We start from the raw sequence: 25196 nt of genomic DNA on the forward strand, positions 1-25196 counted from the left end.
AAATGTCCTGGTTAGATTAAAGCTATTAACACCGTGAAGGCAAGGTGACTTACATCGTAAACAATATAATTCCCAATGTCCATATGTGTGCACAGAGGTTAATGGTTCAGGTCTCTGTGCCGCTGCAGGGAGCTCGTATGGGTCGATATTTTGGATGCCTGAGAGCTTCTCCAAATACCGCTGTTTTGCGCTTGGTGTGAGCTTGTTCCTGTAAGTTCCCCTTTCTTTCGCCTTATGTTTTTGCAATGCTTTACTTTCTTCCTTTTCTTTCTCGTATTCGTAGTCTCAATCTGTTCCGCAGACAAAATAATTGCCCCTGGCAACCCATAGTGTATCCTGCCATCATGGCTGACCGGCTCAGACCCCTCCCAAATCAACCCAAATTGGCACGTGACTCCTCATTCTCAATAGCCTCGTCAGGCAAAATGTCAAAAGGGCTTAAGTTTTGACGCACAAAAAAAATTGACATGGACTAAACGGCTCCGCGTCCGGCTCCGTTTTTGATTCAATACAAGGACACGTTGGATTGCTGCTATAGCTGGTCGCTTACTGGACACAACCATGATTACCCATTTATAGATCTTAGCCATTTAGAGCCAAATTGTTTGCCAGATTTTAATTATCAAAAAATTATTGCCAATTCGCTTTAATTACATTACGAAAAAGCATAGGCTAATTACCACCATATTAGTTCTGATACCACATAAAGTCAACTTCATAAATAGGCCTGTATCCATTGTGAACATAATTTATTATGAGTCTTAAAAAATAACATAAAATCATTGTTGAGCCACAACATTGTCAACATATCATAGTTTGACTAGTACTTCGCTCAGCTGATTTCTAAAGACTGCTGTAAAGTAGCATCTTGAGCTCAAACAATGCTAAGAGAGAGTTTACGAAGCGGGGTTAAGTTGGTTTTGTTTTCGATATTCGTGACACATTCAGCGGTAAACGCCAATAACTCCAAAACTAATTGCCCTAAAAAAATCTAAACAGTGTGACCGCCAAAAGGGCAAAGCTGATCATGTTTCACAGCCTTCTTTTTCTACATTTTCCCTCGATATAAGAAGCACGGCCCCATGCATATGGAAAGCCGACGCTGCCAATTTTAAAAATAAATAAATATACAAATAAATGTAAATAAATAAATACATAAATATATAAATTAATATACATAGAAAAGCAAAAAAATGAAAATAAATAATTATTTATACATTTATTTCCATATATATGTATATATTTATTTTTGTTCCATATTTATTTATTTATTCTTTTATTTATTTATACATTTATTCATTTCTACATTTATTTATTTAAACATTTATTTATTTTTACATGTATTTATTTATACATTTATTTATTTATACATTTATTTATTTTTACATTTATTTCTTCCTACATTTCTTCCTGCGTAGGATAATGAGGAGGGCGTGGTTTACCTAAGACATAGAAATCGAGCTGGATGAAAGTAGGGATGTCCAGATCCGATCACGTGGTTTCAGACTCGATCGGAATCGGACGTTACCTCCCGATCAGGACTCGAATATATATATATATTCTCATTAATTTTTAACACATCTTTTGTTATGCCGTGGCACAGAGTTAGACCCTTTTGACTTCACACAGAAACAGCAACGCGTGCGGCATGACATCACTTTGTTTTCAAGAGCTGGTGTGAATAAATTTAGATTCAAACTCAAAGACATGATAGTTTGCGCATGACCTGATATTTCATTCGGACCCAGGATACAGCGAGATGAAAATCACAGAGCGCTAAACTCTCATGCAGTGTGTGTTTCATTCATACTCGAAGCTGGAGCGCGCTCTCGCGCTGATATCAGGAAATTCCTAATATGGACAAAAGCGTCCAGCTATGCTGTGGTGCTCACAGGAAAACAGAAACTTATGCAAACACGAGGACGTTCATATACGATCACGACAATAAATTGTTCTTCAAGTCATCTCCAGCAGGTGATAAATAAAGTATGAACAATGCAGTGCTGATTGACATAGTATTTATTACAGTATAGAAACTATTCTGCATTATTATGTGATAAACAGTGTTTGTAGTATATAAACAAATCATTATTATTTGTTATTGTCCAGCTTTTATAGATTTCTAAGCTAATTAAAAGCTAGAAATTAGAAAAAAAATAAAGTTGCCTATACTACCAGTCAGAAGTGTTTGAACAGTAAGCTTAAGGTGTATTTTTTTTTTTTTTTTTAAGAAGTTCCTTCTATTCACCAAGCCTGCATTTATTTGATCCAAAGTACAGCAAAACAGTAAGATTTTGAAATATTTTTACTAGCCTATTTAAAATAGCTGTTTTATATTTGAATATATTTCAAAATGTGATTTATTGAACATCCTGGATCTGTTTTTTCGCTCTTCTTTATTCTTTTTTTTATGTATTATAGAAGTATCGGATCGGGAATCGGTATCGGCAGATACTCAAAATCAAATGACTCGGACTCGGACTCGAGGACAAAAAAACCTGATCGGGACATCCCTAGATGAAAGCATATAATGCGATGCACTTGCCTCAGATGCCTGCGTTTTGTTGACAGACAAAACACAAACCTGTTTACTCCATTTGAGCTTGTTTTTCATATAGCCTCTTGTTAAGTGCAAGTGTCCGATACAATACCAACACTGACGACTCCGTGTTGTTTAATTATTGATTTTTTTTCCCCTTTTCTTTATTTTTTTCCCATGTGTTTAAGTAGAGTGTGCCATGAAATTGTTTTGTTTGTCAACACCCACAACAGACATCATATTGTGTGTATTTGATTGCTTAAGCTCAACAAACTACGAAAAATAACTCATATAATAGGCTACTCGCGAGGCGGCTTTATACGCGTGAACTTTGGATGTGACTGTGAGGGCACATAATACAGCCTTCGGAGCGCGAGTACCATATGGCTTAAAATACTTAAAAATGTGTGCAAATTATACATTTTTGTGACAATGCAACAATGACCCGATTAGTCAAGTGACAGTTCTGTCAGCTGTCCCGAGATGTGAGTGAAGTCTTGTGTCGCAGCGTGCAGCAGGTCACTGTGCAGACGAGATGCGCTGATGAGAAGCCTCTCTCCCTCCTGTAATCACATGCCGGATCCATTACCCCGCTTTGTTCCGGGACCTCGCAATTTACAAATTAAGCACTGCAGAGTCCCCGTTTCATGTTTGTTAGCCCAGGACATTTTACAAATCCAGATCAAACCATGTTCTACGGCCATGTCCGGAATAAAGAGTAGCCTATCCATGTCACACAGTAAGATTTAGGATGTTGACCATATACCTCACAGTCACAGACCGTATCAACGTCAATGAGCTATACTAATTTTATTTCGCCACACAATAGGCATCACTGTGGCCTCAACCCTTCGCTTACTCTGAGCTCGATTGCTATGTCTGAGATAAACCACGCCATCCTCATTACCCTACGCAGGAAGAAATGTAGGAAGAAATAAATAAATGTATAAATAAATAAATGTAAAAATAAAACGCTCTCAGCAGAGCCTTCAGTTAGGGATTGTGGGGAAAGTGCAAACTTCGTTTTTTGCTATAGCTCAGTAGGCGGTATTGTTGTAATAGCTTTTTAGTTAAAGGGCATATAGACATGATAACAGTGTCAATCAATAGTGGGGAACCGTGGACATTTTTCACAACCTCTTTTTAGCCCCTACAGGCAGAAACGGGAATTGCGGAAAATATTACAGAATTGGATATGCAAAATTAACCTTCTTTTTGTAATAACATTCTTCAGCAGGGAGATAGATACATGAAACCAGTATCAATCAATAGAGGGGGACAGTGGACATTTTTGACAACCTTTTTTTTTACCCCTACTGGCAGAAAACTTAATTGCATGTCCAAAATCAACATTTTTTTTTCTAATAACTTTCTTCAGGAGAGAGATAGAGACATGAAACCAGTTTCAGTCAATAGAGGGAGAGAGTGGTGATTTTTCACAATATTCTCTTTTTACCCCAAGTGGCTGAATAGGGAATTGCATGTCCAAAAATAACCTTCTTTTTGTAATAACTTTCTACAGCAGAGAGAGACATGAAACCAGTATAAATAAATAGAGAATGTCAATCAATAGAGGGAGAGAGTGGACATTTTTCACATCCTTTCATTTATCCCCAAGTGGCTGATTAGGGAATTGCATGTCCAAAATTATCTTCCTTTTTGTTATAACTTTCTACAGCAGAGAGACAGAGACATGAAACCAGTATAAATCAATAGAGGGACAGAGTGGACAATTTTCACAACCTTTCATTTTACACCTACTGGTAAAAAAGCGAATTGCATGTCCAAAATTATCCTTCTTTTTGAAATAACTTTCTACAGCAGAGAGACAGAGACATGAAACCAGTATCAATCAATAGAGGGATAGAGTGGACAATTTCACAACCTTCCATTTTACTCCTACTGGTAGAAAAGCGAATTGCATGTCCAAAATTTTCCTTCTTTTTTGTAAAACCTTTCTTCATCAGGAAGATAAAGACAGGAAACCAGTATCAATCAATAGAGAGAGACTGTGGACATTTTTCACATTTTTCACATCCTTTCATTTTACCCCAAGTGGCTGATAAGGGAATTGCATGTCCAAAATTATATTTATTTTTGTGATAACTTTCTACAGCAGAGAGACAGAGACATGAATGTCCAAAATTATCTTTCTTTTTGTAATAACTTTCTACAGCAGAGAGACAGAGACATGAAACCAGTATCAATCAATAGCTGGAGGGAGCGGAAAATTTTCACAACCTTTCATTTTACACCTACTGGTAGAAAAGCGAATTGCATGTCAAAATTATCCTTCTTTTTTAAATAACGTTCTACAGCAAAGAGACAGAGACATTAAACCAGTATCAATCAAAACAGAGAGAGAGTGGACATTTTTCACATCCTCTCATTTTACCCCAAGTGGCTGATTAGGGAATTGCATGTCCAAAATTATCCTCCTTTTTGTAATAACTTTCTACAGCAGTGAGACAGAGACATGATACCAGTGTCAATCAATAGAGGCAGAGAGTGAATATTTTTTCACAACCTTTCATTTTACCCCTACTGGTATAAAATGGAATTGTATGTCCAAAATTAACTATCTTTTTGTAATAACTTTCTTCAGCAGAAAGATAGAGACATAAACCCAGTGTCCATCCATAGAGAGGTACAGTGGGCATTTTTCACAATATTCTATTTTTACCCCAAGTGGCTGATTAGCGAATTGCATGTACAAAATTAACTTCCATTTTGTAATAACTTTCTACAGCAGGGAGACAGAGACATGAAACCACTATTAATCAATAGAGGGGGACAGTGGACATTTTTCACAACCTTTCTTTTTACCCCTTCTGGTAGAAAAGAGAATTGCACGTCTAAAATTAACGTTCTCTTTGTAATAACTTGCTTCAGCAGGGAGTCAGAGACATGAAACCAGTGTCAATCAATAGAGGGAGAGAGTGGACATTTTTCACAATATTCTTTTTTTTACCCCAAGTGGCTGAATAGGGAATTGCATGTCCAAAAATAACCTTCTTTTTGTAATAACTTTCTACAGCAGGAAGACAGATACATGAAACCAGTGTAAATCAATAAAGGGGGACAGTGGACATTTTTCACAACCTTTCATTTTACCCCTACTGGTAGAAAAGGAAATTGTTAGTCCAAAATGAACCTTCTCTTTGTAATGACTTGCTTCAGCAGGAAGATACAGAGATTAAACCAGTATCAATCAAAAGATGAAGAGAGTGGACATTTTTCACATTCTTTCATTTTACCCCATGTGGCTGATTAGGGAATTGCATGACCAAAATTATCTTCATTTTTGTAATAACTTTCTTCAGCAGTGAGACAGAGACATGAAACCACTGTCAATCAATAAAGTGGGGCAGTGGACATTTTTCACAACCTTTCTTTTTACCCCTACTTGGTATAAAAGGGAATTGCATGTCCAAAATTAACTTTCTCTTTGTAATAACTTGCTTCAGTAGGGAGACAGAGACATGAAACCAGTGTCAATCAATAGAGGGGACAGTGGACATTTTTCACAACCTTTCTTTTTACCCCTACTGGTAGAAAAGGATATTGCATGTCAAAAATTAACCTTCTTTTTGTAATAACTTTCTCCAGCAGGGAGACAGAAACATGAAACCAGTGTCAATCAATAGAGGGATGGAGTGGACATTTTTCACAACTTTTGTTTGTGAAAAGGGAATTGCATGTCCAAAATTATCATTCTTTTTGTAATAACTTTCTTCAGCAGGATGTTGGATACATGAGACCAGTGACAGTCAATAGAGGGGGCAGTGGACATTTTTCACAACCTCTGTTTTTCACTTCAGCATTAATGACAACTATATATTCAGATTTAAATTTATATATTCAGGCTTACAATTATATATTCTGATTTCCTTCTATATATTCAGACTTATAACTATGTATTTAGATTTAGTTCTATATATTCAAATGTATAAAATATATTCAGAATTATAAGTATATATTCAAATTTACATTTATATATTCTGGCTTATAACTATATATTCATATTTACTTCTATAATCAAATATAGTAACTCAATATTTCTATATTCAGATTTTACATAATTATTTCCTGATTGGCACATCATTAAATGAATATATATATGTGCTGTCCAAAAATACATTGCTATTAAACGCATTCAAAATAAATGTTTTTGTTTTATATATTATATTTATATATTATATATAAATTATATATTTATATATATTTATTTTTATTTATTTAAATTTTGTATTATGTGTAAATGCATTTAATATATAAACGTAACATATTTCTCTGAAATATATACATGCATGTATGTGTATGTGCAATTAATCATTTGACAGCAGTAATAAACACACACACACACACACACACACACATACATACATACAGTGCATAGAATAAATGATGACATCCCTGCTAATTAAATTTAATTGGTTGATTTTGTGGAATATAATTCATAGAAGGATTCCAAAATAAATGTTAAATAAAATATTCTTGATAAAACAGATAAATACATGCCATTTATACCTGTAAATTAGTACACCATACATTTATTTCAACTTAGTGTAATATTATAATACCCATAACTGTTTAGTACACTTCTCTGATTCTTCTTGGCACAAAGTGTACAAGTTCATGAAAAATTGTCACATTTTTCCTGTTTAATGTCACATCTTTTCATTTTTATATATATATATATATAACCTGGCTATGTGTTCTATACTAGACTAGCTGAGACTTGTCATGGCACTTGTATACTGTTGTTGTTCTCTTGTTGACCTGACTGCTTCTATTGTTCTCATTTGTAAGTCGCTTTGGATAAAAGCATATGCTAAATGATTAAATGTAAATGTAAATGTTTAACTCGTGGAGGTTGAGCTCCTTACATGCTCTGGTCTTTAATGGGGTGTCTTGCTCAGTCTGACAAGGTTTCACAAGGTTCACAATAAATTAATGTCCTGACAGTTCTCTCTTAAGTGGTTTTATTGTTGTGTTCATTAAGTCTGAGTGTGAATCAGTGGGCTCTATAACACTTTTTATTGTCCAAAAATGAATTTTCTTCAACAGTTTTGTTTCAACATACCGGTTGATCAAAACATACTTTAACATTTATTTAGTTTTATTCATTAACTTTCAGCAGTTTTTTTTTTTTTTTTTTTTTTTTTTTGCAACAACATTATTTGTATTTACCTATTTATTATCTGGAAAATCGCATTTGTGTGTGTGTGTGTGTGTGTGTGTATATATAAAAGTTCATTATTTTCCATAATGTAATGATACAAATTAAACTTTGATATATTTTAGATTCATTGCACACCAACTGAAATATTTCAGGTTTTATTGTTTTAATACTGATGATTTGGCATACAGCTCATGAAAACCCCAAATTCCTATCTCAAAAAATTAGCATATCATGAAAAGGTTCTCTAAACGAGCTATTAACCTAATCATCTGAATCAACTAATTAACTCTAAACACCTGCAAAAGATTCCTGAGGCTTTTAAAAACTCCCAGCCTGGTTCATTACTCAAAACCGCAATCATGGGTAAGACTGCCGACCTGACTGCTGTCCAGAAGGCCATCATTGACACCCTCAAGCGAGAGGGTAAGACACAGAAAGAAATTTCTGAACGAACAGGCTGTTCCCAGAGTGCTGTATCAAGGCACCTCAGTGGGAAGTCTGTGGGAAGGAGAAAGTGTGGCAAAAAACGCTGCACAACGAGAAGAGGTGACCGGACCCTGAGGAAGATTGTGGAGCAGGACCGATTCCAGACCTTGGGGGACCTGCGGAGTCTGGAGTGGAATCATCCAGAGCCACCGTGCACAGGCGTGTGCAGGAAATGGGCTACAGGTGCCGCATTCCCCAGGTCAAGCCACTTTTGAACCAGAAACAGGGGCAGAAGCGCCTGACCTGGGCTACAGAGAAGCAGCACTGGACTGTTGCTCAGTGGTCCAAAGTACTTTTTTCGGATGAAAGCAAATTTTGCATGTCATTCGGAAATCAAGGTGCCAGAGTCTGGAGGAAGACTGGGGAGAAGGAAATGCCAAAATGCCTGAAGTTCAGTGTCAAGTACCCACAGTCAGTGATGGTCTGGGGTGCCATGTCAGCTGCTGGTGTTGGTCCACTGTGTTTTATCAAGGGCAGGGTCAATGCAGCTAGCTATAAGGAGAATTTGGAGCACTTCATGCTTCCATCTGCTGAAAAGCTTTATGGAGATGAAGATTTCGTTTTTAGCATGACCTGGCACCTGCTCACAGTGCCAAAACCACTGGTAAATGGTTTACTGACCATGGTATTACTGTGCTCAATTGGCCTGCCAACACTCCTGACCTGAACCCCATAGAGAATCTGTGGGATATTGTGAAGAGAAAGTTGAGAGACGCAAGACCCAACACTCTGGATGAGCTTAAGGCCGCTATCGAAGCATCCTGGGCCTCCATAACACCTCAGCAGTGCCACAGGCTGATTGCCTCCATGCCACGCAGCATTGAAGCAGTCATTTCTGCAAAAGGATTCCCAACCAAGTATTGAGTGCATAACTGAACATAATTATTTGAAGGTTGACTTTTTTTGTATTAAAAACACTTTTCTTTTATTGGTCGGATGAAATATGCTAATGTTTTGAGATAGGAATTTTGGGTTTTCATGAGCTGTATGCCAAAATCATCAGTATTAAAACAATAAAAGACCTGAAATATTTCAGTTGGTGTGCAATGAATCTAAAATATATGAAAGTTTACTTTTTATCATTACATTATGGAAAATAATGAACTTTTATCACAATATGCTAATTTTTTGAGAAGGACCTGTATATATATATTGTCTCACACATATAAAAGCTAAAAGCTATTGAATAAAACCCAAAAAAGAGCTTAATTGCAGAAAAACAGGTGTTTGGTAGTCACATTAAAGTTAAACACAGATTTAAAGATTTTGAAATCATCTGCCTCAAACTTATGGGACATATCTAATCAAAATGTAGCTATGTAAGAGAGAGGGACACATGAATATTTCCTGTTCATAAATGTAGGGGTGTAGTTAAAATCAATATCGGCCAATACAGCAAAACATTTGCAAATTTACAAATAAAATATAAAAGATAAATACACACACACACACACACACACACATATATATATATATATATATATGTATATATATATATATATATATATATATATATATGTATATATATATATATTCAAACATCACTATTTGAAAAAAAAATTTCAAAAATCAAAATTTGAAAAATTGTTTTTAAAATAAAAAATTAATTAACATTTAAAAATAATTTTATAACATGAAATTTAGAGCATTACGGTTCGGGGCAGCCAACAGCCATTAGAAATTACCCAGTAAATGATAATTATGATACGGTTTTAAGCTTACTGATATTTTACATTTTATGGGGGGTTTAAATAAATAACACAAGGATCTTGGTAATTATCTAATGTTTGAATACTTAAATGCATTTTACAATTGTTTTTTGGTTGTGGGACATTACTTGGCACCAATTCTGTGCTATGGCTCATATTCATATCAGACATTTTAGTTGACAGATGAAAGCTGTGATACTGTAATTGTTCACTTGATGGATAGGATAAGAAATGTGAGCAAGGTCCCGCAAAATTCAAGAAGATACAATGACCAACAAATACATAAAATATGTTAGTATGTACTGTACTGTAAGTATAGTATTATTACTGCACAAGTAATTACTACTGTACTGTAAGTATAGTATTATTACTGCACAAGGAATTACTACTGTACTGTAAGTATAGTATTATTACTGCACAAGTAACTACTAAATCATTAAAATAATTAAAATAATGTTTTTACATAATTACAAGTTTTGGTAGAATTTCAAAATAGGTCTAATTTGTTAACACTATTTAATGCATTACTATACATTAACTGAATATGAAAAATAAATATTTTTAGAGCGTTTAGCATTCTTTTAATGTTTTAATGTTACTTGATTTATTTTTGTTCATGTTAATTCACGGGACATTAACTGATTTTAACAGATACACAACTGAAAGTTAATAATGTATTTTTAGTATGTAATTATAGAATTAATACTATAAAACATATTGTTCAAGTTAACATGCACAATTAAAAGGTTAGTTCACCAGATAGCAAATTTAATTATCTATTTAGTTGAAATAATTTAACATTTCAGATCTACAGATTGTATAACACCTCATCTTTTTGGGAAGTCGTGGCCTAGTCCCAACTGCTCCCCTTGCGCCGCAGCATAAATGGCTGCCCACTGCTTCGGTGTGTGTTCATGGTGTGTATGTTCGCACTTTGGCTGGGTTAAATGCAGAGCACAAATTCTCAGTATGGGTCACCATACTTGGCTGAATGTCATGTCACTTCACTAATTACTAATTTGTCAATAAAGGACCCACGCTTCCAACTGGACATTCTTTTCCACACAGGGAGCAATGTGGTTTGGTGTTGAATACTGAAAATACAATATCACAAATCAAAGTTTTATTTTAACCATTTGGTCAGACAGACCGACCAGTGTATCGACAAACAGATAGACAGACAGACATACACTAACCTAAAGGATTATTAGGAACACCATACTAATACTGTGTTTGATCCCCTTTCACCTTCAGATCTGCCTTAATTCTATGTGGCATTGATTCAACAAGGTGCTGAAAGCATTCTTTAGAAATGTTGGCCCCTGTTGATAGGATAGCATCTTGCAGTTGATAGAGATTTGTGGGATGCACATCCAGGGCACGAAGCTCCCGTTCCACCACATCCCAAAGATGCTCTATTGGGTTGAGATCTGGTGACTGTGGGGGCCATTTTAGTACAGTGAACTCATTGCCATGTTCAAGAAACCAATTTGAAATGATTCGAGCTTTGTGACATGGTGCATTATCCTGCTGGAAGTAGCCATCAGAGGATGGGTACATGGTGGTCATAAAGGGATGGACATGGTCAGAAACAATGCTCAGGTAGGCAGTGGCATTTAAACGATGCCCAATTGGCACTAAGGGGTCTAAAGTGTGCCAAGAAAATATCCCCCACACCATAACACCACCACCACCAGCCTGCACAGTGGTAACAAGGCATGATGGATCCGTGTTTTCATTCTGTTTACGGCACATTCTGACTCTACCATCTGAATGTTTCAACAGAAATCGAGACTCATCAGACCAGGCAACATTTTTCCAGTCTTCAACTGTCCAATTTTGGTGATCTTGTGCAAATTGTAGTCTCTTTTTCCTATTTGTAGTGGAGATGAGTGGTACCCGGTGGGGACTTCTGCTGTTGTATCCCATTCGCCTCAAGGATATGCATGTTGTGGCTTCACAAATGCTTTTCTGCATACCTCGGTTTTTAACGAGTGGTTATTTCAGTCAAAGTTGCTCTTTTATCAGCTCTTCTTGAATCAGTCGGCCCATTCTCCTCTGACCTCTAGCATCAACAAGGCATTTTCTCCCACAGGACTGCCGCATACTGGATGTTTTTCCCTTTTCACACCATTCTTGGTAAACCCTAGAAATGGTTGTGCAGGGGGGTGTTATAGTGTAGGCCTATAGTAGGCTGTTTTTTGCATCCTGATTGACTTTATGATTAGATAAATCTGTTTTGCACATGCATCGCCACAGAGTTAACCATTTCAGACAGTCTCGTTCACTTCACGTCTGTGGGCGTTACGCACAGCTCAGTGTGGCCCAGGCACGGCGCCAGGATTCCAGTTTTGGATGGGCCAAACCAATTGTGGGTGGGCCTTAAATGAAAAAGGTTAAATTAAAAAAGAAAAAAAAAACACTATCCAATCACTGCTTAACCTAATAAAAAAGAATATTGACTAATATAACCTACTGTTATATTATCTGTGCGTATACATAATATAGATTTTAATAGCTTGATGCTCAGGCTCGCTGTTGGCCAAATGGGTGCCCTAAGCAGGATTGTATTGTTGTGCCGCCCTTCCTCAAATATGATGATGGAAAAAACACCTACTATAGGGGTGAAAATAGAACTTTAATCAAATAAAAAATAAATTAATAAATTGTGTTATTTACAAGTTACAATTGTAGCTCTCGACATTTACCTATGGCTATAACTTTATTATGACTCTAATTTATTTTATAGTCTCAAGCATTCAGAAATCATGCAAAAGGAAATTAAGCAGTTTTACTACGATATTTTTGTAAGGGTTGTGATATGTAATTTTTTTTGTTGAAGAAATTACAAAGGATGTGTCATCTATACATGGATTTCTCGGCGACGTCATCACTGCTTGCGCACGCAACCAAGAGGCAAAAGACCCGCGCTCTTCGTACCGGAGTAAATGGTTTAGGTGGTGGTGTTGTCGCTAGTCAAAATGCCAAGGAGTTGTTGCGTTGTCAATTGTACCAACCGAGCCAGTGCTGGGTGTCAGATGTTCAACGTGCCACAGTATGTCCGGATTTTGATTCGTAAACAGTTGGACGTTTTACATAATGTTATATAATATAATATATTAATATGAAACACAAACAAACAGATCGAACTCTGAAATTGCAATTTATTATTGAGTCAACAAGAAATTACAAACAATGCGAAATCTACGTTAATTACAATGTTCTTTTACTGAACTCAGCATAACAGATAGTGGTTTTCTGCCTCCTGGATGCGTGCGCATCCGGTATTGTTTGTATACAAGAAACCCGTGTATAGCAAAAAAAAGTGGCCAAAAATGAAAGATTAGGTAAATATTTGAATTAAATGTTTGGTCAGTAGCCTAAACAAGGATTGGAGCATTTGGCTCCCTTTGTAGGCATTTTTTAATGACATGTACATAAATTGTTTATTTTATATTTGCCTACATTATGTATTTTAACAGTGTTATTAATAACCAATCATTATTGCCTCATTGTTTTTTTTTATATATAATGCATTTTAAGTAATTTTAAAGGCTACTGATGGCTTAGGTCTGTTTTTATAGCAACAACAAAAATGTTATAGTATATTAATACTTTTTTGTAAATTTTTGTTTGAAGTAACACAACCATGGTTAATTTGCAGTTATCATGGCTACGAGAAAATGATTTGTGGTGTTATTTTAAAACCATGGGTAATTTTCGTAAGGGAACCTGAAAAAATACAAATAAAAGCTTTCACAAGAATGTAGCTGAAAGTGATAAACGGAGCTTGTTTTTACCTAAATGATTTATAATTTATTTTAATATATATTAAAAATGTATAAGGTGTGCATCGTAGCCGACACCTAAATGAACACATCACAATTGTTTTATGACTGCAAGTCTTTCTATGTCTTTTTATGCATTATAGCTGACAGCTAGATGAACAATTGCAGTTGTTTTTATGACTGTACTGATGCTACTGACGTTAGCAAAGTGTATACCAATATCGCATGTAACTTTAGAGAGGGTCCCCAAATTTGAGACTCTCAAATGTCCAATGTCAAGTCAACTTTATGCCTGTTTTTTAGTCTTTTTTTGTTTGTTTGTTTGTTTGTTTTTTACTTTCTTTAGTTTTCTTTTCATGAAAACAAGTTCAAATGTGTTTTGATCTTTCATCGTAAACTGGTATTAATACAGATTGTTCTGTGATTTCAGGAGGACAGAAAGAAACTCTACAGAACAGAAGTGAAGCTCCAAGATTTCAACATTTGCGGAGGGAGATCCTGACTTAGAAATACAGGTGAACTGAAGAAGCTCATGAAATATGTTAATATGCATTTTTCAGAATATATTTCACCAATTTTAAGAAGTTCTTGACATCAAAACGTAAGTCACACTCAACCTACAACTACAAATATAGATTCTGTTATCTTAAGATTATATTATTAGTAGTAAAATTTGTATATTATTTATGCTATTATAATTGTTATATATTATTCTGTCTTTTATCAGCATTTTACCTCTGCTCTAGCTTGTTTTCTTCTAACAAACCTGGAACTGCAGACCAAATATTGTTGGAGTGAACCTACTGTCACACAGCGAGTACAGTGAGGTTTCAGTCAGGGCCTTCAGTAAACAACTGTAAGATACCTGTACACATCTTACACATCTCTGTTACAGCTAACGCAGCCGTGTGTGTAATGCACGGCTATCAACGACAATGAGGGCTGATCTACAACTTCAACAGTAGGCTAGATTAGTGTGAGTTAAAGGGATAGTTCACCCCAAAATCAAAATCTGCTGTTACTTTACACACCCTCAGGTCATCCAAGGTCTGGGCGACTTTTTGGTAACACTTCATAATAACGTTCAGTTGTACTGTAAGTCATTTTTAAGTGATTAGTTAATGATGAACTAACCATTTACAAATAATTAATTTGTTTAGCTAATAAAATATTAAAACTTAATTCAAAATGGTGTACAATTGTTTAATTATGTCATCCTGGACTTGCTCTCATTTCATAAAAATGCAGCTGCTTCCATTTTTCTACGATTGTTTTGTACGCTGTAATGGATTATAAGAGAACTAACAAACTGGTAAGGTTTTAAAAAATTTTCGTCTTAATTATTTTATTGCCTTAATTATTTTGTGGTTTGCCTGCACCGTTTCCATTAAATGTCCGTTTAGTTTGGATTTTCGCTTGCTCATAACTGTTGTCTTCACACAAGCTTTGTGTTCAAATATTTCAACTCAAATCAGTATTTTTCATCTAATTCTTTACTTACGTGGACAGTAGCCGTGTAATAAGCGGGATAATGTACATCCAGCCGGTTGTTCTCGCAGAATAAACCCCTTCAGGCTGATACTGTACATGACTGATCACCCTGTTGGGGTTTATTCTGCAAGAACAACCGGCTGGATGTACATTATCCCTTACGTAAATTACTTGTAAATGATTTTACAAAACATACACAAATTGTTAGCATATGATCAGTTCATGATTAACTTATCACTTATAATTGACTTATACCTTAACGTTATTATAAAATGTTACAGACTTACTGTTCTCCAGTAGAACAGTAAAGGATATTTTTGGTGTTAACTGTTAGCCACTCATAGCACTCGTAGTTGCAATCTTTGAAATGGTGCATAAAAACTTTGCTGGCCTTTGTCTTTGTCTAGAGCACCTTGAAAAAGGCATTTTAGTAGATTGGCAATACGAACTAGGGTGTCATTTTCTTTTCATTGAATTTCACTTTCGTCCCTTGGAAATCCCTGACTAAAGGGCCAGTCTAACGCTGGGGGTAGCACTGGGCACGTCTCTAGACCCTGAGGGTGTGCTGTCATTGAACGTCAAAATTTGATTGGCTGATGATTCTGTCACTAATGCTCATAACAAATCAGATGTGACTTCTTTCAACAAAATGGTAGCACCATCTGTAGTGCTGGCCATAGACTTTTTTAAATGTAGGATATTTCAGGTCAACCTCAACTAAACTAATCATAGTTAAATGAAAATGATACCTAAATAATCAATAACATTTTTCACACAGTTTAGTTTTTTAAAGGGCCCCTGACGGCCCACCACTGCTGTCAGACAACATCTTCAAGATGCTATAAACCACAGGACTAGTAAGTGTAATCTTGAACACAACTGTTTCATAAGTTTGGGTTGGTAATAATTTTTTTATGGCAACCACAGTTTAATGTATGAAATGATTGCAATTCACTACAATTTAAGATAACTGTTTTCTATTTGAATATATTTAGAGAAGTAATCTTATTCCTGTGATGGTAAAGCTTTTTTTTCAGCATCATTCCTCCAGTCTTAAGTGCCATGTGATCTTCAGAAATCAGAATAATATACTGATTTCCTTCTGAAGAAACATTTCTGATTATTATCAATGTTAAACACAGCTGTGTTGCGTATTTTTTTCAGGATTCTTTGATGAATAAAGTTTTAAAGCAGTAAAGTGTTTATTTGAAACAGAAATGTTTGTTCTAACTTTTGATAATTGATAAGACATTGAGAATAATCAAAAGTATTTCTTGAGCAGCAAATCAGCCTATCAGTATGATTTCTGAAGGATCATATGACACTGAAGACTGGAGGAATAAAAATGAGCTTAGATCACAGAGATAAATTACATTTCACAATATAGTCACATAGAAAACTGTTGTGTTAAATTGTAATAATATTTAACAATATTACTGTTTTTACTTCATTTTATTCTCAAGAGACTTCCTGTTCCACAAATAATACATTTACAGGGATCAAATGAAACACTTCATCAATAGACTGATTTTTGAGAGCATTACTTGCAGTGTGTTGATTTTTGTTTATTGATTGGTGAAGTGTATCATGTGATTGAGGATATTGAAGGATAATGTTAACTGAACATAAAACTAGAAACTTGTTTAGATTTTATCAGAAAATATTTTATAATTTTTTTATCATTTAATTTAAAACATTTTAACTGCTTAAATATTATTTGCCTGGTTTTATTTGGTGTTTATGTAACTTGTATTATTGTATAAGTTTTTGCCATAAAGATGCTAGCACTGAACACATGACTTGTATTATGAACTAGTAGATGTTCTTGCTCAGTGAGTCTCAGTCACCTCTGGCTTTTTTAACTGTAAATTTAAACTGCATTTTCTGTAAAACTACTTTGAAATGATAAGGATTGTGAAAAGTGTTAACATTTAACTGGTTTTACTGCAAATTCTGCAGCAATGGTTATTTTTGCAGTTACTATGGTTTTACTGCAACAGTCATAGTAAAACCATGGTGATTGTAGTAAAACAACCCATTCTCACTCCAAAGGCGTCAAAAACCGAAGAATGGTCAAGCGCCCCTAGCGTCACTTTTCTGACGCCAAATGTGCCTCTCGGCGTCGAAATATTGACGCACTACGACCTTCATTGCTTTCAGTGGGAAACTTTTGGCGTCAGAATTTCGACGCGAGGACATGAGATGTTTATCGCTATGAAATCACGTTCAAGAAGTCTCATTCAGCACACATCGCGATACTTGCCATCAGTTCCACAGTTTGGGTGAGTAGTCGTATATACGCTCTTTTAATGCCTTTTATAAAATGTATTCTGTCTTCTTTATTAATCAGATTAGCGATATTATATCGCTGTATTATATCGGTCATCCGCGGCTGTCTGTGAGTTTCATTGCGTTTAAATAAATGAACACAGCTGCTAACTGGGGTGATTAAACTCTATCTGTCACGTGACGTGCCATAGACCTTCGATCCGATTTATATTAATTTCAGGTTCAATGATGTGGTATTTGTAGTAAAATCATGGTAATCACGACACTTACAGTAGTAGTAAATGAAATGTGAAGTTAAAACACAGTAAACAGGACATTTACCATGTTTTTACCACAGTAACTGTAGTTTTACTATGGTATATTAGTAATCAATACAACAATACAATAATCACTAAACCAGCTATGTTTGTATCACTGTAATGTGTTTTTATGTGCTTTTATATGACAGATATCACAGTAATCATATGTTCTGTACCATGCTTTTAATACCTTTTATTGTAAATCCAAAAAAAATAAAACATTATAAATAAATAATAATAAAAAATATTTTTCCATCTTGCAGTTCATTCATATAAGTTTATATCTAAATATTTTGCTCACAGATCATTATTAACATTCTGTATATAATACAATTTTATTTTCTCTCCCCTTTTTTGTTATTTTTATTTTTATTTTTAGCTGAAAAGACGTAAAGGCAGTCAGTCCAGTGGTGTTTCTGGAGAGGTATTCCTCTAGAAATGGAGAAGACAGAAAGCTGCGGAGACAGACATTTGCAGCAGTAAGTCTGTGATAGTTTGTCTCTTTTATCAAACATTCCTGCTGTTATCATTTGTACAGCATTTGTTGTTTCTTAAACTGTTGCACTGTCCAAATAGCCACACTTGCCATCTTTGCACTTGACCACTTGATTACTTATTTGACGTCTTTCCTGTATTTGGCCTAGTGTTCGAGTGAGCATGATGACCACAAGTGTGTGTCGAACTTTTCATGACCTGATGACTGTGTTTCCCAATCCTGGTCCTGGAGAACCCCAGCACTGCACGGTTTTGGTGTCTCTTATCTGACAAACACACTTTTGAGGTCTTTGAGTCTGATGAGCTGAATCAGGTGTGTTTGATAAGGGAGACATCACAAATGTGCAGTGTTGGGGTTCTCCAGGACCAGGATTGGGAGCCACTGCCTTATGGGACACACTTATGTGTTTACAGAGATTTTTAATATCTAATAATTATCAATATTTCACATACTGTACATTGATCTCGGCAAAAAGTCTGACGATTTACTCCAAAACATGATGTATGATGGGATACACTAAGCGTTGTATAGTGCTCCGGAGCAGTATTGGAGAGGTTTAGTGTGTGTTAAGGATGCTGTGCTTTGACATTATTAAGACCGGGGACAGTCTTGTGCACACACTGTCACGTACACACACTCTCAAGTGGCCAAGACTGCAAGTGTGGGTATCTGGACAGGGTCAAAGTCTTTAAAATGATCCCTAAACACAGTCGCACATCACTTGTATGATATTGTACAAGCCCCAGGACTGTCTCATCTGACACTATCAAAAGAATTCATATGACTATAGCTCGCTATTAATTACTTGCTTTTAATAACGGATGCATTTAACATTTAGTTATAGAGCATCTTTACAGAGGCTGCTTTTATGGTCTAAACAAAACCCAGTGTACTGTATAAGTTTAATGTAATGTAATATTTCCTTCCTTTCTGTTTTACAGGATTGTTTGCAGATAACACTGTAGTTCTCCATCATGCACAAGGACTCACCTCGTTAACTCTTTATCCCCCCCACACACAGAAATTGTCCCTGGATCAGTGATTAGACTTTGCAGTGGTTTGATTTTTGCAAAAGATGTAACTTTGTTTTAATTATAAGCTCATAATGAATACATTACAGAACCAGTGATGAAAACAATAGTTAAAAATAGTATTTTTCGCATTGATAAAGCATATATAAGATAAAGCTCTTTTCCAAGCTTCATACAGTAAACTTTACTTGGTGTCTTAATAATGCTTCTATCATTAAAAAAGCATCAGTTCTCATCAAGAGTTTTAGTAAAGAGATATTCATACACCGTCTTCCCCTAGTTCCAGTCATGAAGTGAATTCATGATGTTATTGTCAAAGGAAGCAGGTGTTTGTTTTCCTGAACACTTTCTCTGTCTTCCATTGTTCGGACAATCAGTGTTTATTTGATGCTGTGCTGATAGAGTTTTTTAGATGATATTACACACTTGATTTGCTTCATGATGTTATTTTGTGAGTTTGAAACATTTACATTGTGTTGTATAACATTTTGGTCAGCTTTTTCCAGTGTTCTCTGAAAGACATACTGTATTTACTGTTTTGTTTTTTAATAAAAGCATTTTCATTTGCATACTGAAAATAGTTAACGTTTACAACATAACTGCCTTTTTATTCTTAATTTGGGTACATCTTTAAATGAGTTTGACATATCAATAAATAATGGAAGATCCTTACAAAATATGCATGTTCATTATGCTTTATGTATTTATTTGTTCATTCATTCATTCATTCATTTATTCTTTCTGTTTTTATTCCTAGAGTTCAAATGGTAGAGAATGGTAAATCACAGAAACACAATTTAATGTGAACAATTGTAACTTTAAAACACAATGTAATATACAATGTACATTTTAGAAGCACATCATTTGATTAGTAAATATATTTTTCTTTGGTCAAAAAAATAAAATCTTAAAAATCTGTTTTATATTTAATGAGAGGAATCTATCTGTTGGGTGCTAACTGCGACTGCTGGGCATGTGCACATCAATATTGCCCAATTTTTGTCAAGCTGAACAACGGAGGAAGGTGTAGACGTTAATAAAACAGAATCTAATAAGTAGCAAATATTATCTATTGTTAACCGAATCTATCCCTTCAGCCGAAAAACGAAAGACATCTGTCATAAATGGATAAGGAAGTGTGACGCCGCTGCTCAGCTTTGATGTCATTGGCTGTGAATTTTCAGGACAGTCTGTGGTTGGACTATCTTTTAACCCATATTAAACAGCGCATCATGTTAAAAAGTATGTTTTACTGCTATCATCACATTAGTAATATATTAAGTCAACAATGAAGTGTCACTATCTTGAGAAAAATGATATCTTTAGCGAGATCCTATCCCTAACCCTATGCATAACTTCAATGAACTACAAAAAACAGCCCCCTAGTGTTGCCTTTCCATAGATAGAACGACGGAGGCTTGTGGGTAATGTAGTTTAAAACTTTTTATTAACGACACAAAATAAATAGTTTATTTTAAGGAAAACTGGATATCTAAATATGTTCAATGTGCAAACCTCTATGATATATTTGAGAGGCAGGCTGAAATGTGGTATTTTACAGTGAGCAATATTTAAAATGCCTTTATGACAGCTTTCCATTTATTTCTGAAAAATGAGCTCAACATTATTTTATCAGCATAGCATAAGTAGTAATCCTGCTGATTTTCGCTTTGATACGTTAATTGGACTCTGATTTACAGCCATTTGAAATGTACAGTTTTGGGCTCTTCCGGGGGGTGCTACTGGGCCCCTGGGGGTAGAAGGGCAGTAAAACCTACATATATGTATTCTCCTCATCATGGACAACAAACTGAGCTGAGTCACATTTATATCTGACAGTTTTCACAGTCCTCTGTTTTCTATTCTTACATCATTGCTATTATACCTTTTGACAGGACATTGTGAGGCCATCTGATGAAACATGGAAAAATTAGAAAGAAATTATTTAATAATGAAAATAATAGATTATTTCTTTGATTTTTGAAGTAAATGGCAATAAATATAATGGATGAACCTGCAACAACTTGCCTTTATCTATTCCTCACTGTAAAGCAGTGATCAAGGACAATTTATACTGTGATACTTCACTATTACACAAGGACAAATTCATGCAGTGCTAAGAATACTGATATATATATATATTCTTAGTACTGCATGAATTTGTCCTTGTGTAATAGTGAAGTATCACAGTATAAATTGTCCTTGATTACTGCTTTTGTTTCTAATACAGTACAAGATCCACGTTGATCATTCCTGCTACATTCTCAGTTATCCCTCAAGTGTTTGTAATAATAAAGCCCACGGCACCATCTTGTAATGCAAAATAATTAGTCTCGTAACTCCCTTTATTTCACAAAAAAATGCATATTTGTTACTAAAATATAAAAAAATAACTATAAAATAAAATGATGTATTTACCAAGAATCTTCAGAACACAATATTCACCATTTTCATTTTATTGAACCATAGACTATAAAGATGATAAAGTAGCATCAAGACAAATAAGATTCAAGGAAAATAATTATTTATCATCAAAAATACATTAACCTCATATATTAATCAGTTCACACAGATGAGTGATGAAATGTCCTTAAAAGTCACACGGTCCCATCCAGTCAACTGTGATACTTATAAGACATTTGATACTGTTTCAGAAAATAATGATTCCTTATCATCACATCTAAACTGGTTTCATCTGCCCATCGTGATCTTCTTCTCTCGTGTCTGGAAACAGTTTGTGGTTGATATCCAGCACTGATGTGGTGTAGCTTGTTCTCAGCCAGAGGATCTCTCAGTCCTAACATCCCAGACCTGGTCAAAGTGAAACAAACAATCCAGATGAAGTTGTTTAATGGACAGAGAGCTCAGCTTATGTTCTGTGTGATTTTAGCAGGGTAAGCAAGTATGACCCTTGTAGTATTGTACACTTACCATTCTTCAAGCTGCTTTAAGACCTTTAGAGAAGCTTTTTCTCTGAAGACAATTTACCACATCCTCTTCTTTCACTCCGTTCAAGGGCATCACTTGGTCAAAACCCCTCATTTGGCTGATGAGATCCATCTGTACAAATTAAAATTGTTAAAATACTGCAATAAAAATTTCATTCTGCAAGAATTAAGAAAGTTACAGAGGCAAGGGTCTTGTTCATTAAACTGCATTAGCATGTGTAGCTCTCAGAGACTCTAGAATTGATCTAATGCTGCAGTAAATGTGTCTTTCTTCCTCTAGAATCTTTCTCCAAAGTTCCTGACTTCTCTCACAAATGTGTTTTAGTCTGTGCAGTGTATGTTCTTGCTTCAAACCAATCATCTATCAATTCACAATTTATAACACAACATTTACAAAACAATGAGATAATGTCAATTGGTGTTAATATCAAATAAACCAATTTCATGACACTTGTCTGCTTTTAAACAGGTGGTGTGTTTTTAAAAACATAAGATTAAAAATGTCCAGTCACACTTTGCTTACATGCTGTAATTGTAATATTATAAAAAAAAAAACCAAGGCTGACATGAACAGTCCTGTGAGAGATCATCATAAAGTGCTGTAACACATAACACAGCATTGCTTTAACACACACATACCAAAGGACTTGTGTTTGACCAGAGCATTTGATGAGTAAATGTTGATTCAAAAAAATTCTGAACAAATGTACCTGGGAAGAGCTGATCATGGCAAGATTCACTGAGACTCAGTAATAGCTCTTTTAGTTTTTAGGAAGGTGTGTGAGGGTTGGCTCTTAAAAGAGCTGTTGAGCTCGATATTGTAGACCTGAAAAAGAAGAACAGCATTATCTGCAAACAATCCTGTAAGACAGAATGGGAGTAAATATTATTAATTACGTGCAACTTATACATTACACTGCACTGTAAAAAAAAAAACACAGAAAAATGAAAGTGAAGTGACATTCAGCCAAGTATGGTGACCCATACTCAGAATTTGTGCTCTGCATTTAACCCATCCGAAATGCACACACACACACTGTGAGCACACACCCGGAGCAGTGGGCAGCCATTTATGCTGCGGCGCCCGGGGAGCAGTTGGGGGTTCGATGCCTTGCTCAAGGGCACCTAAGTCGTGGTATTGAAGGTGGAGAGAGAACTGTACATGCACTCCCCCCACCCACAATTCCTGCCGGCCCGGGACTCGAACTCACAACCTTTCGATTGGGAGTCCGACTCTCTAACCATTAGGCCACGACTTCCCCCAAGTAACATGTTTACACAGCAACATGAAAAAAGATTATACGAGCAAATGCATGGCAGCACAGGGTGCCAAACGTTTGCCATTAATGAAAATAACGGTAAAACCCCATGAACTGAAGTAACATGTTTACACAGCAACATGAAAAAAGATTATTGACCATACAGTACTATAACATGTTTAAAACATAATCTAAAATAACATATTTTGTCTGTATAATTGCAAATACATGCATAGACCATTAAATGTAATGACATTATTTGACTGTAAGTTCACGTAACATGTTTAAACCCTTATTTAATAAAACATGTTTTAACTGTAAATATAAAAACATGGTGTAACAGTTGTTTAACTAAACATGATTTGAATGTAGATATAAATTACGTTGATACAATTACTTCATAAAGCATGTTTTGACTGTAAACTAAAATCATGTTTTAATCATTATTTAACAGAGTTTGACTGTAAATTGAAATGACGTGTTGACCGTTATTTGAAAAAATGAACTGTGGATGGACCATAATTTTGAAAGGCATGTACAGCATTTTGATTTTGATTATGGCTTACAGATAATTTTATAAGTAGTTCATGAAATGTATGTTATATCTCACACAAAAAGTCATTAGAGAAAATCAGTTGTATTTGTCCCTCTTTATTTTAATCTGTTACAGTAGTTTCCATTGTAAATAACAACAATATTAAAAACTTTAAACAGTGCTACAGTACCATCATCTAAACATTGCTTATATGCTTAAAATACAACATTGACAATTCAAATTAATTTCCTCATTGCATCTTCCACAAACTACACTTCGAACAGAACAATGGTCTCCAATTCAATCTCCATGTTGATGCCTTTAAAAAATAAGAGAGAAAATGGTTATATATCATACATCACATATCTATATTCATTATCATGTCTGATCATGTTACTCTTTTTAGATGTTCTTGCGTTTCTTACATAAAAAAATGATTGTTTTTTACTTAAAAAAAATATTTGTTCATTAAATATGTAATGCACTTACAAATTTTATGATGGTCCACGACACCTTACTTCTTCAGACAGTTTAGTGATGTGACCTCACCCACTGACAAGGCCGAGGGTGCACTGCAACAGCAGAAACAACGTAAATACAGTAACACTTGTGGATTACAATTTTATATTTAATATTACATGCCAGCATATTTACCCAGTATGATTACCTCACAATGTCGCAGGAAATTTGCCGTTTTGCTTTCTATGGTAGACATTTTTTGGTGTGCGTTTCTGCACTGTTTTGACCTTTCTTGTTAAGTCCCGCCTTCACGCACGCCATTGGTCAAACAGCTTCTCAATCATTGCCCTCGGCCCAACGGCATCAGCTAAGAGACAAAGCAGCAGCCTGTTAACTGCAGCTGGCACATCATGGCTCCAAAACAGCGTAAAAATGCCTCAAGGAAAAAATCCCTGTGTTTTTGTTTTGGTCGGGAAACCTGCTCTCTGACATGGCAAATAAGCTAAAACACGGAGCGGAGTTGGGTTCGCTGGATTAATTACAGGCGTCAGTTTGTTTTCAAATATAGTAAGTGACTTTGTTAAGTAGCTTTGTGTGTAAACGTGACCGTTTAGGCAACAAATTCTGCTGTATGAATGCAATATATAACAGAATGACAACAAAACAATCATGGACCTCGATG

At 35.2% G+C, this 25196-nt stretch overlaps 1 long non-coding RNA gene across 1 annotated transcript; it reads left to right on the forward strand.

Annotated features, from left to right (window-relative positions):
* Window positions 1-17235: 17235 nt before the first annotated feature.
* On the forward strand, window positions 17236-19450 carry LOC132100232 (uncharacterized). The gene is made up of 3 exons (XR_009423099.1): window positions 17236-17480; window positions 18166-18265; window positions 19224-19450. It is a non-coding gene; the product is annotated as an uncharacterized LOC132100232 (long non-coding RNA).
* The last annotated feature ends 5746 nt before the right edge of the window (window positions 19451-25196 follow it).

This window comes from Carassius carassius, chromosome 2 (genome assembly GCF_963082965.1).
Source record: "Carassius carassius chromosome 2, fCarCar2.1, whole genome shotgun sequence".
Taxonomy (NCBI): domain Eukaryota; kingdom Metazoa; phylum Chordata; class Actinopteri; order Cypriniformes; family Cyprinidae; genus Carassius; species Carassius carassius.